Below are 16,686 nucleotides of genomic sequence, written 5' to 3'. Positions count from 1 at the left end.
TTAGCAAACATTTGCTTACAGAGCAACATGTATTCGTGTCACCTGATGGAGGACCAATATTCAGTCTCTTTTTAGCTCTGCCTGGTCAACTCCTGAGGGAAATATCCGTCTCTGTAGCCATTAAACATTCCACTCTGTCCACTAGCCTCTCACTGTGTGTGCTGCTGAAGGGTGCAGCTGGACAGTGAAGCTCACCAAAGCCTCCACAAATACTGTCTAACCAGTACATGTTATTCTCTGGGCTGCAAAGCTTTGTACATTCAATATACCATGTAACCAGTTCATACAAATACGATGAAACTGTAAGTATATAGAATTATCTGTGTATAAAATGAAAAATGTGAATATTAGTGTGTCCTATGCACATGAGGAATATATAACTCAGATGACAGTCCCCTCACACTGGAACAAACCTAGCAGGCTCTGAAGGAACATTTCAGTTCATATTAGATTTCAGTTCACGCCTACCTCATAACTACTTTGCCATGATTGCATGACAACACTGTGAACCATGTGAAAGCAACATTCTGTGATGTTTGACTCTTTGTTAATATGTGCAGTCAAGAAGACAATGCAAATTAATGAACGGTTGTTTTAGCGAGAGGCCTCAATCTGACATTATGATGGCTTTACACCAAGAGAAATTAGTGTTGTTGAAAATGTTTCATAGTCACTACACTGAAAAAACTGGAAAGTTGACTTTAATTAAATGTATAAAATAGAAATATCACATAACTGTATAAGATTAGTTGAAAGCTAAAATATTAAGTTAAAATTACAAATATTAGGTTTAACGTAATATTATTGCTTTCAACTAACCTACAGTTATGTGAAATGTGTTGAAATAATACATTTCAATCAGGAGAGACTTCATTTTGTTTAAAGAACATGTATTGACACATGCCATATGATAAATATGAAGTCTTTGGTGATTAGACCCCGATCCTGAAATCGTTTATCTAAAGGGGGAAATGCAGCCGTGAGCATATAGGGAACCCCCCCCGGGTCTAGACACTGGTGATGATGCTGAAGATCTGGATTTGATGAAGAAATGGGATTAAGAGGATACTTAAGGTCTGGATTTGATGAGGAGGTGGGATGAAGAGGAGGTGTGATGAGGCCTTTGGATTAGCTCTCCTGGCACTGGACATGATGAAAGGGCTGGATGGGGAGGAGGCGGGCGGCAGCATGAACACCTGACATCACAGCTGACTGCAGGAGAGAGGAGAACCATTTTAAAGTTTGGCTGCAGCACGATGATTGGCTGCTGGAGAATGAGGTGAAATTTAATAGGTTAAAAAGAACGCCTGATGAGCTGATTACATGCAGCTGCGGAGTGAATGTATATACACACCCAGTCTTCCTGAAAGAACTTGCGCTGAACTTCATTTCATTAAAGTCAACGTTTCAGGTTTTCAGTCTGTGGTTATCAATTCCCTTCCCTTTGCTGGCAGTGCTGCTGTAACAGGAACAAATGATTAGACAACGTACAAAAGTCGCAATGTTAGAATACTTTGATTGCAAACAATATCATTGATAAATACATAATCAACGTTATTAGAGCCATACGGTGCTAAAAGCTGGCCATGTGACATTTGAATTGATTTGCACTTTCTGCTTGTTTCTGCTTTATTTAAATTGTATTGAACAATATCTGTTGATAATGGTGACCAAATATGTAACAAATATGTGAACATATCTTTTCACTACATCAGAATCCAATGATGTAATTCAATTGTTCTTCAGAACATTTCCAGATTGTCTGCCTTGACTTCCCTAAACGCATGAAGTATGATATCAACCTTTCACTCACTAACGTTAAAACACTCTTTGATTAATAAATAATATCTGTTTCTTAAATTGTTTAAAATGTATCTCTGTACAAAGGCACATGTAGCACAATTAACACATTATTCCATGCACTGTAAAAATGACCAAATTAGCAACTTATTTTATTATTTACTCCGAAGGATGTTAAATGATTTGGTCTTGCCGACATATTTATTTATTTTTGTATTTATCTTTTTTTGTATTTATTTATGTACAGGCTGCTTAATATGTTACATGGTGTAGTCACAGACCTGATCAGAATTGAACTGCAAACAGTGAACATGTTGAGAGATAAAGTGCTTCTGGAGTTTTCCTTCATTGATCCTCCTCGCAGTGCGCTTGTGTTTTCTATGATGTATGCACTTTAAAGCCACAGTTGAGTGAAATTATATTCAAAAGAAGTGGTGTGTACTGCCATGGTGAGCCATGGTTTCTTCATATGATAATACATTGATGTGTGATGTTGTATGTGTTGCCGTCTAAATGTGAGGTTCTGTGTTTGAAAAATGAAGAAATAAAACTCATCTATGGTTAAAACATGGAGTCTGGTTTGTCTTTAAGAGACTGCTGATGTTCTCTTATATCATTATAAAAAATGATATGCAAAACCCCACTTGCTCAGCATGTGCACATTCACTTGGGGATCTCTAGACAGAGTACCAACTCAGAACATGAAAGTAGACAACCCACTCACTGTTTTGGGGGGCTTCTATCAGAGAAAAGGGGATTCAACAAGCCATTCACACTTGTCTCTGCTTTGTCACATGCAGGCTGATTGAATTCACCTGCATCCGTTTGCTCTATACTACTAATAATAATAATACATTTGATTTATAAAGCGCCTTTCATTGCTAACAGTAATCCCAAGGTGCTACAGGAAGAACACCAAAGAAGTAAATATCTCACTTTTGAAGTTTCATAATGCTTTACCAGCCCAGCAGTTCAGTCCGGCTTGGCTTTGGATCAGCGGGTTACTGGATCTAGTCCTGGACCGGACCATTTAGTCCTGGACCGGACCATTTACAGAGCGTGGACTGGTACTTTGAGAAGTGCCACTTCATCTATTTTGAACTACCAAGGTGCGTACTTTAGCAAGGCACCAGACCCCCACACTGCCCCTTTACAGAGTAGTACCCTCTGCTCCTAATACTGGGATGGGTTAAATTCAGAGTATAAATGTCCCCATGTGTGCGCTGCTGTGAACATTTGTGACGATTGCATGTGGATGCCATTACATTTCTTCATTTGGTTTGTTCAGCAGCTAACTGTGTGTCTGCTGTTTGCTGCTGAGCAGGCAGTCTGAGGTGGGTTGTTGTAGTTCTCTCTGAAATGTAGTTGTTGGGTCATAAAAGGTCATTCTGATGACTGTTTGCCACTAAAAGCAACATATCTTACTTTAGCTCGGTCAGATACATGCTAACTTTCTATCCAATCCCCACAATACAAAAAACAATGTTCAAATCAAGCAAAATGGTTTTTAGTAATAATAGGATCTGGAGATTTAATTTTTTTGCGAATGTTTTATTGGTACTCTCGTGACACATACAAATAATCATTGATTTTGAATGATTCCATAAACAAGCTTTTTTTTTAAAGATTAGCTGAATCTGGATTTAGAGGTGAGTTTGCCCATGTTGCTGCAGTGTCATGGGGCAGCCACTAGGGGTCACTAAACACTTCATTTCCTGTCATTTAGTGGTTACTTTCATTTGGTCCTGACAGAACATGAAGGAAAGATAATAATATAAAAATAATAATACAATTGTGTTTAGAAGAAACAGTGTGAGGGAAACAGGATTTACATGACAGGTTAAAAAAGGAATTAGAGGGTATATTTGTGAGAGAATGTTACACATTGAGTCTGCACTACAGTTTAATCTAACACAGAATAAGATATTTAAAAACTAAATTGTCCATAATTGTTGATCTCCTGGCAATTTTTGGACCACATTTAAACGCATGGGATTAATGCACTGGTGGCTCACAGTTTTATGTACAATTTGACCTAAACTTCAACTTTTATTTCCTTTTTATGATGCTTTATACTATGCCGTACATGCTTTTCTACTACACTAAAGTTTTGAGCCAATTATTGTACTTTTTGTTCCTTTACATTCAGTTTATTTACTGTAGTTATTATGCAGGCTTATGTCAGTAATACAAATATAAATCAACTAATCAAATAATGCACATATGGATGTGTAACGAATAATATATAAATATATATAATATGTTATTCTGAGAATAGATCATTCTTCATGATAAGTACTTTTAGTTTTGATACTTTCATCATATTTTGATGCTAATGCCTTTGTACTTTTAGTCGAGTTTTGAATGAAGGACTTCTCCTATTAAAAAAATAGACTACACTTTTACTAATTTTACTAAAGTAAAATATTTGAGTGCTTATTTCAACAGTTGATAAATGTGAACAGGTTTAAAATTCAGATATTAAAGACATAGAGGTGTTAGAACAAGCAGCACAACTAACATTAACGCTAATGTGAACATACAATAAGAAAATAATGACAAATACAATGTGAACAAAGAGAAAAGGAGAGAGTCCAGCTCCCTAAAGACACACATCCACACATAGAGACACACACAGAAACACACACACACACACACACACACACACACACACACACACACACACACACACACACACACACACTAAACAGGTGTGGATGACTGAGTTGAGTTTCTCTGTCGGCAGCATCTGCAGCAGAGGACGGTCGCCGTGACGATGATGAAGAAGAATGTGAGCAGGATAAAGATTATACCGACCCAAGTGCCCAGGTACAGCTCTGCAGGGGGGCGGAGGGCACAGTGAGACAGGTGGAGCGTTCAAGTATCAGTCTGATCACAGTTTCTAGCCATCTGTTTACAGTGCTGGACAGTTACTACCATGTACTCAGTACCGCAGTACTGCATCTAAGTACTCCTTTGAGGTTCTTTAGTTTTTACCTTTTTGTAATATGTTTTACAAATAACATTATTTTACCTTGTATTCTGCAACATGTTTTGTTTGTGACTTTAAACATTCAGATACATACTAATAGGACACATTATAATATAATGTATCAATTAATATATCATTTAAGTTATTACAATAATTTATCATCATCATTTAACATCATTGAATTTCTTTATTTTTTAAGCTAAAAAGCATTGTATTGTTTCCATGATGAAATTCAGAACTATAACCAGCAGAATATATTGTTAAATCATATTGTGATTCATACAAATCACTAAATATTATCCCAAAGTATAACATCAATTATTCTTAAATGGGTTCAGTATCTGGACTTTTACTTTGAATTATATTCTGATGCTTAAACCTTGCATCAAAGTTGTATTTTAATACTGTATTTTATTCTTGAAATATTACTACTTGTATAATACTCTTGTACTTGAATTTTCCATCCCACATTAACACAAAAAGGTTTCAGGGACGTTTCATTTTAAAGAAAAACATTTGCGCTTTCACTTTTGTACTCTGTTATTCCCACATTTAACATGAATTGAAGACACTGAGTGTCCTTAGCTTCACACAGTTCTTCAAAACCCAAGAGGATCAGCTGAGCAGATGTTTTGTGTTTGCCTTTAGGGACACACTGTGTTTGTGTGAGTCACTGTGACGGTGAACAAAACAATGTTAATTCCTAAAAAGGAATGAAGGAACTCTTGAAAATGACCACAAAGTACGTCAACCAGAGAGGCCTGTGAGCACCAAACTAAAGTTGTTGTTCTGCATAAAAGCCACACGCACGACTCATGACCCGGCCAGGCAACTGATGTGACACTGCTGGTACTGTGTGGTGTGTAGTGTGTAGTGTGTGGTGTGTGGTGTGTATAGAGAGCCGCACCATGCAGGATGCTATACACTTGAGGTGTGCACAGCTGCTGGCTCCACGCCCCTAGCTGGCTGCCTTTGGGTCTGGAGGGGATGAACGCTGCGGCCATGAAGCAGTAACTCTCTCCTGCATCCAGCTTCGACACCTCAGCCATACTCGAGTCAGATATGATGTCTCTCTGATAATAAAGAGGAAATATTACAATCACTCACTTAAAGCTTGGGGAGGTAACATTAGAGAAGGTAGCTAAAGTAAGCTAGATTTAATAAGAAACACAACTAAAAAACCCACTAAACTCGCTATATTTCAATAATAGTAGCAACACTAGCTACAGGTCGCTTACTGAGTAAAGCTCACTATCAGAACTTTCTTTTAAATCATCTTGTGTAGCTGCTCAATTTCAGTATAAACCTTAAAACTTGTTTTATTTGATATCTTTATTATGGAAGCCCATTTCCGCCACTTGAAAAAAAAAAAATCCCCATGAAAAGTCATAATTATGAGATAAAAATAAAAAGTCGAAATTATGAGATAAGAAGTCGAAATAATGAGATAAAAAGTCATAATTATGAGATAAAAAGTTGAAATAATGAGATAAAAAGTCGAAATAATGAGATAAAAAGTCATAATTATGAGATAAAAAGTCATAATTATGAGATTAAAAGTCGAAATTATGAGATAAGAAGTCGAAATAATGAGATAAAAAGTCATAATTATGAGATAAAAAGTCGAAATAATGAGATAAAAAGTCATAATGAGATAAAAAGTCAAAATAATGAGATGAAAAATCATAATTATGAGATAAAAAGTCATTATGAGATAAAAAATCGAAATTATGAGATAAAAATTCGAAATAATGAGATAAAAAGTAATAATTATGAGATAAAAAGTCGAAATAATGAGATAAAAAGTCGAAATAATGAGATAAAAAGTCGAAATAATGAGATAAAAAGTCATTATGAGATAAAAAGTCGAAATAATGAGATAAAAAGTCGAAATAATGAGATAAAAAGTCATAATTATGAGATAAGAAGTGCGCATGCGCTGCAGTGGCGCTGTCTTCAAAGGTCCCTTCATCACCTTGCTGCTCTCCACCATGCAAACGGCATTTAGTCCTAAATAAGGTAACTATTACAGGTGACTTTTGTAAATGTTAGATGTTACATATAGCCTATATTGCAGCTAAACTACAACAATGCAGTTCATAGTTTTGACATGACCTGTTATGAACTATAATATATATGCCTATAGTTTTGTGGTAACGTTCACGGCCACTAATGACAATAGTGTACAGTGGGCATACTGCTGCTGTGAGTTGTAAGCCTAAGACTCTAACCCGTGAACGTTACCACAAAACTATAGGCAATATTGTTGTTCATAACAGGTAATGTCAAAGCTATGAACTGCATTGTTGTTTAGCTGCAATATAGGCTATATGTAACATCTAACATTTACAAAAGTCACCTGTAATAGTTACCTTATGTAGCTGACGCTCAAAGGTCCCTTATTATTGTTTTGTCCTTTTTGAAGAGTGTTTAATGTATGCTTGAACTTTGTTTTATTTTGTAAAAATGATAAGAGTTGTCTTTCCGGAAGTCATTTGACCTCTTGCCCCGGATGTTTATATTATGTTTGTGTGCGGTAAAAGTGTCAACGATGTGATAACGTTATTCTACTGCTGGTCTACTAGGCAAACACGTTTTCACGGTGTTTCATGATTGTGCAAAGAAGAGAATAAACGTGATTGTGGACATCGGTTCGATGCGTAATGTTCTTTCAAGACCAGAGTAGTTACACCTTATTTAGGACTAGATGCCGTTTGCATGGTGGAGAGCAGCAAGGTGATGAAGGGACCTTTGAAGACAGCGCCACTGCAGCGCATGCGCACTTCTTATCTCATAATTATGACTTTTTATCTCATTATTTCGACTTTTCATCTCATAATGACTTTTTTATCTCATTATTCGACTTTTTATCTCATATAATTAAGACTTTTAATCTCATTATTTCGACTTTTTATCTCATAATTATGACTTTTTATCTCATTATTTCGACTTTTTAGCTCATAATTATGACTTTTTATCTAATTATTTCGACTTTTGTTAATTTAAAGTAATTTCTTGAACATTAATAGTTTCTTGGTAAAGCAGGTATCAATATTAATAAAGACATGGGGAGTTCATAGTTATATGCTGCTAAAATCTTGAAAGTTAGCTGACAAAATTCAACTTTCCATTAAAGCATGCAGCTGGTTAGCTTAGCTTAGCACAAAGAATGGAAACAGAGGGAAACAGCTAGCCATCCGAATGAATAAAAAATAGCTACCAGCTCACTAAAGCTCACTGATAGACATCTTGTCTAAAGTAAAACAGGTGCCAGCAGGTGGACAGAGGACACCCCTACCACCAGGCTTCATGCTAAGCTAAGCTAAGTCGCTCCTGGCTCAGCTACATATGTTAGTCCTTGACATTTTATAAATCATAGTTTTACTAAATAGAGGTAAAAGCTTTACAATGTTTTGAACATTTTGGTTTAAAGAATTAATAATTTTGTATGAAATATAAGTTTAAATTATATAATTCTATGGGATCAAAAGTTTTTTTTTGTAAACCAATTATGGTGATTAATAGATCAGTTGACAATTTGACAAGGAGAGTTAGCCAAAATGACGTGAATAAAGCACAGTGTTGGAGAAGAGCATATAATAAATAATATAATAAATACTAATATATTGTGTACATGTACTTATTTTGTAAAGCTTTCTTTAAAGCAAAGTTTAACCAAAAGTGTTTGTCCCGTGTATAAACATTGTATCTGTGTCGGGTTGGATGACACAGCTCTAACATGAATATTTTAATCAACCATAATTAATACAGTAATTTACATTTGAAACATCGGTACCACTTCACAATAAGACTACCCTTATAAAAGGGTTTACGAATAGTTTGTAATTAATTTATTAATTAGGTTGTGAACACTTTATAAATCATTAATAAGCACCTGTGACCGGTTGCTTGCCAAATAGTGAGCCCACATTTATCTGTACTGCTAAGCCTTATATTGGCTACTTAGCTTACTTCGTCTTCTTCATCAGCCAGCATGGTATCTGCTGTTCACTGAGTCGATTCCCCCCCCCCCCCCCCCCCCCCCCCCCCCCCCCCCACTTCCATCTTGATGTTTCTTTATGAATGAGTTACTAACATTTATAACTGCCAAAAGGGAGCCTTATTGTAAAGTGTGAAACACATCACCATTTATTGATGAGTCACTAACATTTATAACTACTGAAAGGGTGCGTTCTTTTAAGTGTAATACACATGTCCATTTATGACTGAGTTATAACATTCACGCTGACCTAATACACATTTTTCACATGAAATGCAAAGTAAGATGCAAAAGAGCCAAGCAAAACATTGTATTCACACATGAAGAAAAATCAGGACTCAAAAGTAATGACTGTTTAGTATGACTGATACACATATTTAAGCATAAAAGCTTTTCTCAGACATAAATGAAGACTTGGTAAGGCATAATGGTACTCAGACTGGAAAGGCTTGTGTATATGCTTGAACAAGCAACCAAGCCAGTCCATCAGAGTGAGCAGAGCCAAGCCAAGATGACCATTCAAGAACCTTGAGGTGTTCCTCCAACAAACTCTCTGTACGGTTACTCTCAGTCTACGGACATGTCCTTTGACGGTCGACCAAGCTCTTTCTATATGTTGGATATGACTGCCGTCTGGGGATTCACAAACCACCTGCTGTTGTTTATGGTGCAGTGGTTGTACCCCATGTTACTCAGCACTCTCCTGTATGCCCTCCACTCATCACTCATGATGCTACTTCCTGACTTAACATGCCGTCTAATCAGAGGGACAAGGGGGCATCTTGATCGTTTCTCAACTAGTTTCAACACTAGTCTCCGCCTTTTGTCTTTAACTCCCATCATTCCGAAGAACCATTTCTTCCTTCTCCAGGTATGTCCAAAGCGTCCACGAGCATACTAACAAAAAAATAAATCACAACATCATCTTAGTTAACAACAATATGCACACAAATTACAGTAAAAATTGTTGCACATCATGTTTCAAAATGCCATACTTGTTTATTAGGTGCATTGTATAACATAATTTAAGGATAATTATACAGTCATGGTCCATACTGATTTTTATTCTCTTGTACAAAAAAGCCCAGTCTATAACTGCCGAACATAGGAAATGGGTACAGTACCTTCTCCAGACACAAATACTAAAATAAAATAGTTTACTTTATCAGCATTGGTGTTACCAATGCTGACTATTTATTTGATACCAATTTGGTTAATACAATTAATAAAAAGAACAAGGTTTGGGTTCGTTCTTCAGACTGTGACGTTAACGTTGTAAGCTCAATAATGAACTCCAGCTCAACCAACCATATTGTAATATCTAAGTAATCATCTTGAAATATGACATTATTATTTGTAATATACACACATCTTATTGTGAGGTTAATTTCACATACACTAGGCCGCTCTTCAACACTACTTTGGCTTTAGCTTGTCTACATAATCAATCATAGCTAATTTAAATTTAACCTTATCAATGCATAAAGTTACCTACCTAATAAATATCTCTTAACTTACAAGGATGACCTTATTTTACAACCTCAAACAGAAGCCGTTGGTTCTACAGTATTATCCCACTTAATGCTTAACACTTCTCTATTACGTTTTAACTTGGAGGCTACGATTAGCATCGTAGCTACCACTTGCTTACATGCTAACCAAGCCTTAACATTAATTAACGTTAGCTGACTAAAAACATAAGCAACACATAAATAAAGTACTCAAATTTCCCTACCGTAAAACCGCCTTCATGCACCGTCTGTTTTAACCGCAGAGCGAGTCACAATAGTCCGATATAAGAATGAAGAATAGTCCAAAAGTCTAAAGTGATTTGTTTAACACTTTACCAATAAGGCTCCCGTTTAACAATTATAAATGGTAGTAACTCGTAAGAAATGGGAATGTGTTTTACACTTTACAACAAGGCTCCCTCTTGGCAGTTTTAAATGTTAGTAACTCATAAATAAATGGTCATAAAGAGATGCCAAGAAACATCAAGATGGAAGGGGGAGAATCAACTCAGTGAACAATAGATACCAAGGATGCTGGCTGATGAAGAAGATGAAGTAAGCTAGGTAGCCAATAGAATGCTTAGTCATCTTGCCAAATAGTGAGCCTGTGTTGATGTATGAAAACTATGTTAGAACTGGTTTATAAATGGTTCTTAATGATTAATAAAGTGTTTACAACCTAATTAATAACCTAATTATAAACCCTTTCTTAATCCTTTATAAGGGTAGTCTTATTGTAAAGTGGTATCGAAACATCTAGCTGATTAATTATATTTATAAATCAAAAACGTTCAACGTACATTATACAACTGTTCATTCTCAGTGCTCAGGTGAGACTGTATGCCTGCGCTCTGCAGTGTCTCAGTGTGGTCTTTGCAGATCAGTTCTGTACCTTGCCTGTACTTCCAGGCTTGTGGTAGCTGATCTTATACTTGAGGTCATTTTTGAGGACGTCTCTGAGGCTGAGCTGCTTCCCACGCCCTGTGAATCCCGGTCAGAGGATCTGTGATGTTGACCATGACTCTGTTCTCATCCACAGCCTCCACCGTGATGTCCACTGCACTGATTTTTACCTGAGGAGAGGACCAATCAAAGGGGACCATGAGACATGAGAGAGTTCATAAGAGTCCTATTCATAAAGCTGTGGGTCAGTACTACAGGCCCTTTTTTTTACTGTTGTGCTGGCAAACCACTTAATGCTTTGTCCTTCTTCTTTTTTTTTTAAAGAGGAGCTTCTGTGTCTCTAGAGTAGTGCAGAAATTAGTTAGCATGTTACCACTTCAGATTCCCTGGTCTCAAAATGCAATGGTATTTGAAGGTGTTTTGGCTGGAACCTGAAAGTGTGGTTAACACAAGCTGGTCACGTTTTGTTCCTCGATGTAAAATATATCAGTAAATACCCCATTGGTGAATGTCTGAAGCTTATATGTGTGAGAACACAGCGGTTGCTAACAGTGACTACATTTTACTTCTGGATATTGCTTTTAAGCCTCAGGAGGTCAAAAAACTGGTGTTAGCATGTGGAGATTATCCTGCTAAACAAAAATGTGTGAGTATCATAAAAGTGCTTTCCAGAGATCTCATTCTCTGCAGAAATCCAATGGAAAAAACCCTTTTTGTAGAGGGGGCACAAGCAATGCTTCTCAAGTACAGTGTCCCTGAAGGATAAATCTTCTGAGCAATTTTATTTTTCTATATACATGTTTCCCCAGTGGCCCATCTTCAGTCATCCTTGTCTGCAAAAATGATGTTCCCATGCAACCACACTGCTTTTGTCAAATATGTTTCATGGGAAAATGTTTTTTCCAATAAATTACTATTTTTTGGACATAGATCTGAAATACGTTTCTAATCAGGTTGCGGAAGTACATGTTCGCAGGAGGAAGGGGTTGTGGGGTTAGTCTCTTGTGTGAAGTCCAATCTATGTTGATTTGTATTTATTTAAATTAATTAACAAACATATCTAAACTACAATCTATTTTCTAAAACTTTCCAAATAGTTTTATTTGTTTTGACAATTGCACGTTTAAACGGCACCCAGTATCCGGGTGAAATTATGTTTCCCTCGAACACTTTAGATAATGCAGTTATGTTGTATGGAATGTAAATAAAAAATAAAGAGGTCTTTGTCATTGGGTTCCAGCTAAGCACAAGGCAGATAAGCTGCCTGTTGCAGGAAAACACAGCAAGAATTAACAGGTCTGCTGCCTCTGACACTGCCTGCATGAAACTCTATCAGCTGAACGCCTCACACAGAGCAGGCTGCAGCTGAAGGAAAAGCAATGGTTAACAATATGAAACCCATTAATTCAACAGGTATGTGCCTGTTCACACAGTTATCTGTTGCTTTAAAGATATTACCATAGCCGTGGGTGAGGCTCAGAATAGGGAAGGCTAATATCCAACTATCGTACTTGTTTTAAAATACCACAGAAGAAGTATCCTACATTCATTTACAACAGCAAGTCTATGCACCTACTTACCAACAATAAAGCAGCACAGGAGCTACAGGGTGGGGTAATGAATGTAATCTACTACGTGTAGGTTACTAGGCTACACCATAACGAGATGCAGTAATGCTGGGCTAAATCACTGTTACATAATTGAAATACAGCTTACTAATTGTTAACTGTTGTACAACAATGCAACCGTCAAAAATGCATACACAAAGTTTATGACTACAAGTCAAACAACCACAGCATAAGTCACAGGTAAGTCTGTGTGGATTTACTAAATACTGTAGCTGTGAGCTAAAATGCTAATGCAGAGACACTCACTGTCACTGTGCAAACATACAAACTACTCATACATGCTTTTAGCTGCAGCTCCAGGTACACAGCATGTGACAGAAGTTCAGACCTATCATAGGCTGGAACTCGGTGCTAACAATAAAGATTCATCCTGTCAGACGGAGACAATAAGTGTTTTTTAAACCAGCTCTTTGGTTTTAATGTTAGGTTAGCCAAACTTGAAAAGCTGCTCCTGTTTCTATGAGCCTCCCTATATTTGGTCAGATCAGTCTCAAAAATAAATAAATGCAGGAGGATAGACAAATGTAATTCCGGATTTATATATAAATGTCTCCATCCACACACATATTTTTCAATGCACACACAAAATCTTGTCATTTTATGAATGTAACAAAGTCTCACAAATATATTTCTGATCCACACACAAATAGTTACATCAAAAACCTATTTGGGTGTTGTTACATTTATATAAAAAACGCTTTCTGTGTGTGTGAATCTCTTTGCATTTGAGTGTGAATACCTCTGCATTTGTGTGTGGATTTTTGAGACTCCCCTGACGGCCGCTAGATTCAAACATACATTTTTTTAATAGACGAGTCTCTCCGGCCAATCAGATGTCTGCTTCATTTTAAGCCAATCACATGTGTGTGTGTCCAAGAGGGTGTGCCTGATGCGCTTGCAATGTAGCGTAACATCTACACGATTTGCGGAGTCTGGGGGTGTGACAGAGTCCGGGGGGGGGGGGGTAACAGAGTCCGGGGGGGGGTAACAGAGTCCGGGGGGGGTGACAGAGTCCGGGGGGGTGACAGTTCAAAGTTCATCTCCAACAACATGGGATCTGGAAGTGGCGCTCCCGCTACTACACATCTTGTTGTTAGTCATGCAATAATCTCGAATTATTAATTATTACTTTTGCTTCATTATGAAGGTAGCACAGTTAGTTATTTATTTCCATATTTATTTATGCATTTATTCTTTTATTTATTTATTTGTGTATTTATTTGCACATTTCTGTATTTGCACATTTCTGTATTTATTTCCTCATTTATTTATTCCTGTATTTATTTATTTCCGTATTTATTTATTATTCCTGTCTTTATAAATTTATTTACACATTTATTTTGTTATACTTATGTCATGTTCTGTCCTCCATAGTGAGGAGCGGACAGGCTTTCGCTCCTCGCAGCAGATCGCAGCAACGAGCCTCTCAACGTCACGACCAATCAGAGCACAATCGGCTCACAGGGAGGGGGGATTGGGGAGGGGGGAAGGAGCTCCATCAAGCCGTTTAGGACAGAGTGAATTCACATACTATACAGAGATGCTGTATGAGAAACCAATGTGAGTTTGGAAAATTGCTCAGTATAAATCAATTTGAGTATACCTCAACAATGGAATTATGATCAGTAGAAATGGCCATGACATGGAGCTTTAGCAATAGTAGGGATCTATTCTTTTGAGAAGCCTTTTCTATCCTTCATTACCCCTCGTCCTGGACTATAAAATAATTAGACTTATGGACAGTTTAAAAGTTCCTTTAAGTATTTTATGAAATTGTACAGTGTGATTTGGAGTTTTTAAGCTTGAGCATGTGACACCTACTCTCTTTGTAGGGGTTGAAGGGATCAGAGTACGTGTGAGGGTAGTTCTCCAGGTCCTCATCATAGTCCACCAGATCAGGTCAGTCTGGATATCAGCCGTGTAGGCCCTGCACAGGAAGAGAGGGACATGTCAAACACATTCAACATTCATGGTGTTTGGATTTTACACAGGAAGTAACACAACATCCTGAAGAAATATGGTAATATGCTCAGATATCTACAAATTAAAAAGGAGAAAGAAATGTATATTAAGTGAGTTTACTCAAACTAAGATTTAAAAAGATAGAAGAGCATATTTTATTTGGAAAGACTTGTTGGTTTTATAGTTTTAGATATAGATGTATACAGTAGATGAGATTGTTTTACATGTAGATGACATCAGATTTAAAGATTTAACAAACTCACAGTTTATTAGCTTCATTAAAATGTATGATTATATATCTTGAAAAATAGAAAATGTGAGTTTCTGTAGGACTATTTTAAAACACAAGTAGCCTTAAAAATAACAAATTAGATGAATGTCAGCTTCCAAAATATGTACTGAAACATTATAGTTATAATTCAGGTGACAGAGGTGTGTACCTGTCGTAGGGTGTGAGGTGTTCGGTCAGATCACACTCTGACTCGGTCATCCGGATGCAGTCTACACTCGAACTCCAATTATTGTCATCACTGGTGGTCACATGAAAAAACAACGAACAGAAAAAAAAATTGTATGTTTGTAATAAAAAATAACTCATGGTCTGCTGACTGACACTTTCCATTCCTGACAGGATCTGTTTGTGTGAAATAACAACAAAAATACATTTGAATAAAATAAAACGTTTTGGAGAAGAATGTTGCATCATTATGAGAAAATTAACTAGATTAAAATGGTCCGGCAGAACCATAAAAATGCTTTTATAGCTGCCATATTTTAGGTCCAATTTTTTTTTGTCAGACAACCCAGCTTCAGTTCCGAGAGTGCTCTGTGTTGTAAACTTAGGTACTGACCTTGAATAATTTAAGCGAGGATAGGTTGAAGATAGGGTTGCATAATTAGTTGAATTTTAATCAAACTTGCAGTTGCAATATGGCCCAGTATGCCCACTTTGGGGCAAATCCGGCTTGCAAAGAATATCAGTACGGTAGTAGTACGGTTCCCATAAACTACATGATGAATTATTGAATAATACGGTGGCCTTGAAGTGCAAGTCAAAACAACATTTCACAAAACACTACGGCATTTAAAAAAACACTACAGCATTTCACAAAACGCTACAGCATTTCACAAAACACTACAGCATTTCACAAAACGCTACAGCATTTCACAAAATACTTCAACATTTCCACTATTACGGAAAGGGTATTCCTTTAGGGAGAACACTTCTTGTTTGTGATTGGACAGAGCCAGCTAGAGAAGCACTGCTGTGATTGGTGTTTGTTTTTGCTGCCAGTCAAGAAATGACGCTTCGTGATTGGTCAGCACCCGACAGCGCCACGTATTTCCTGCTTGGTACTATTCAGCTGTTTCTGCACGAATTTTAAACTGAGTTGTCAAGAATGGAAGAAGAGATGGAAATCTTAAGGGAATATTTTTACAATGTACATACATATGATGTTATCCTCGACATGCTGTCACCCATCACCACATCAACAAGTCCCAAAACATCAGCCGTTAGCTGTTAGCACACAGAGCTCACAGCTCCTCATATCTGTTCAGAAATATGTCGCTGCTTTATTTCTGTCTGTATGACGGTGTTGTGAGTTTGGATTGAGCAGCTAAGGGTTAGTTTAGCCTGATAGATCCGATCTCCATTCAGAAAACACAAATTTTAAAAGGGGACCTATCACGCAAAATGCACTTTTTGATGTCTTTTATACATAAATATGTGTACCCAAATCCTCCGTACCCAAATATTTAAAAAAACGGGGGTACAACGAGCGGATACAGATTTGCTACCGATCTGACGTCAAATCGGCGGCGGACCCACAGAAAGTTGCTATCAGAAACAATGCCTGACGTGTTGTGGATGTAATCTCATCTTTGTTT

General features: G+C 37.0%; 1 pseudogene across 1 annotated transcript; it reads right to left on the bottom strand.

The window, feature by feature from the left end:
* Positions 1-1,250: 1,250 nt before the first annotated feature.
* On the bottom strand, positions 1,251-15,286 carry LOC307019885 (tissue factor-like; annotated as a pseudogene). Its single transcript, XR_013810570.1, has 5 exons — positions 15,237-15,286; positions 14,656-14,761; positions 11,196-11,376; positions 5,700-5,865; positions 1,251-4,637 (listed from the first exon to the last, which is right to left on the bottom strand). The product of XR_013810570.1 is annotated as a tissue factor-like (transcript).
* Between the last annotated feature and the right edge of the window lie 1,400 nt (positions 15,287-16,686).

This window comes from Notothenia rossii (genome assembly GCF_949606895.1).
Source record: "Notothenia rossii genome assembly, chromosome: 9".
In the NCBI taxonomy this organism is placed as follows: Eukaryota; Metazoa; Chordata; class Actinopteri; order Perciformes; family Nototheniidae; genus Notothenia; species Notothenia rossii.
The sequence above is the reverse complement of the archived record's forward strand: the minus strand, read 5'-3'. Positions and strand labels throughout refer to the sequence as shown.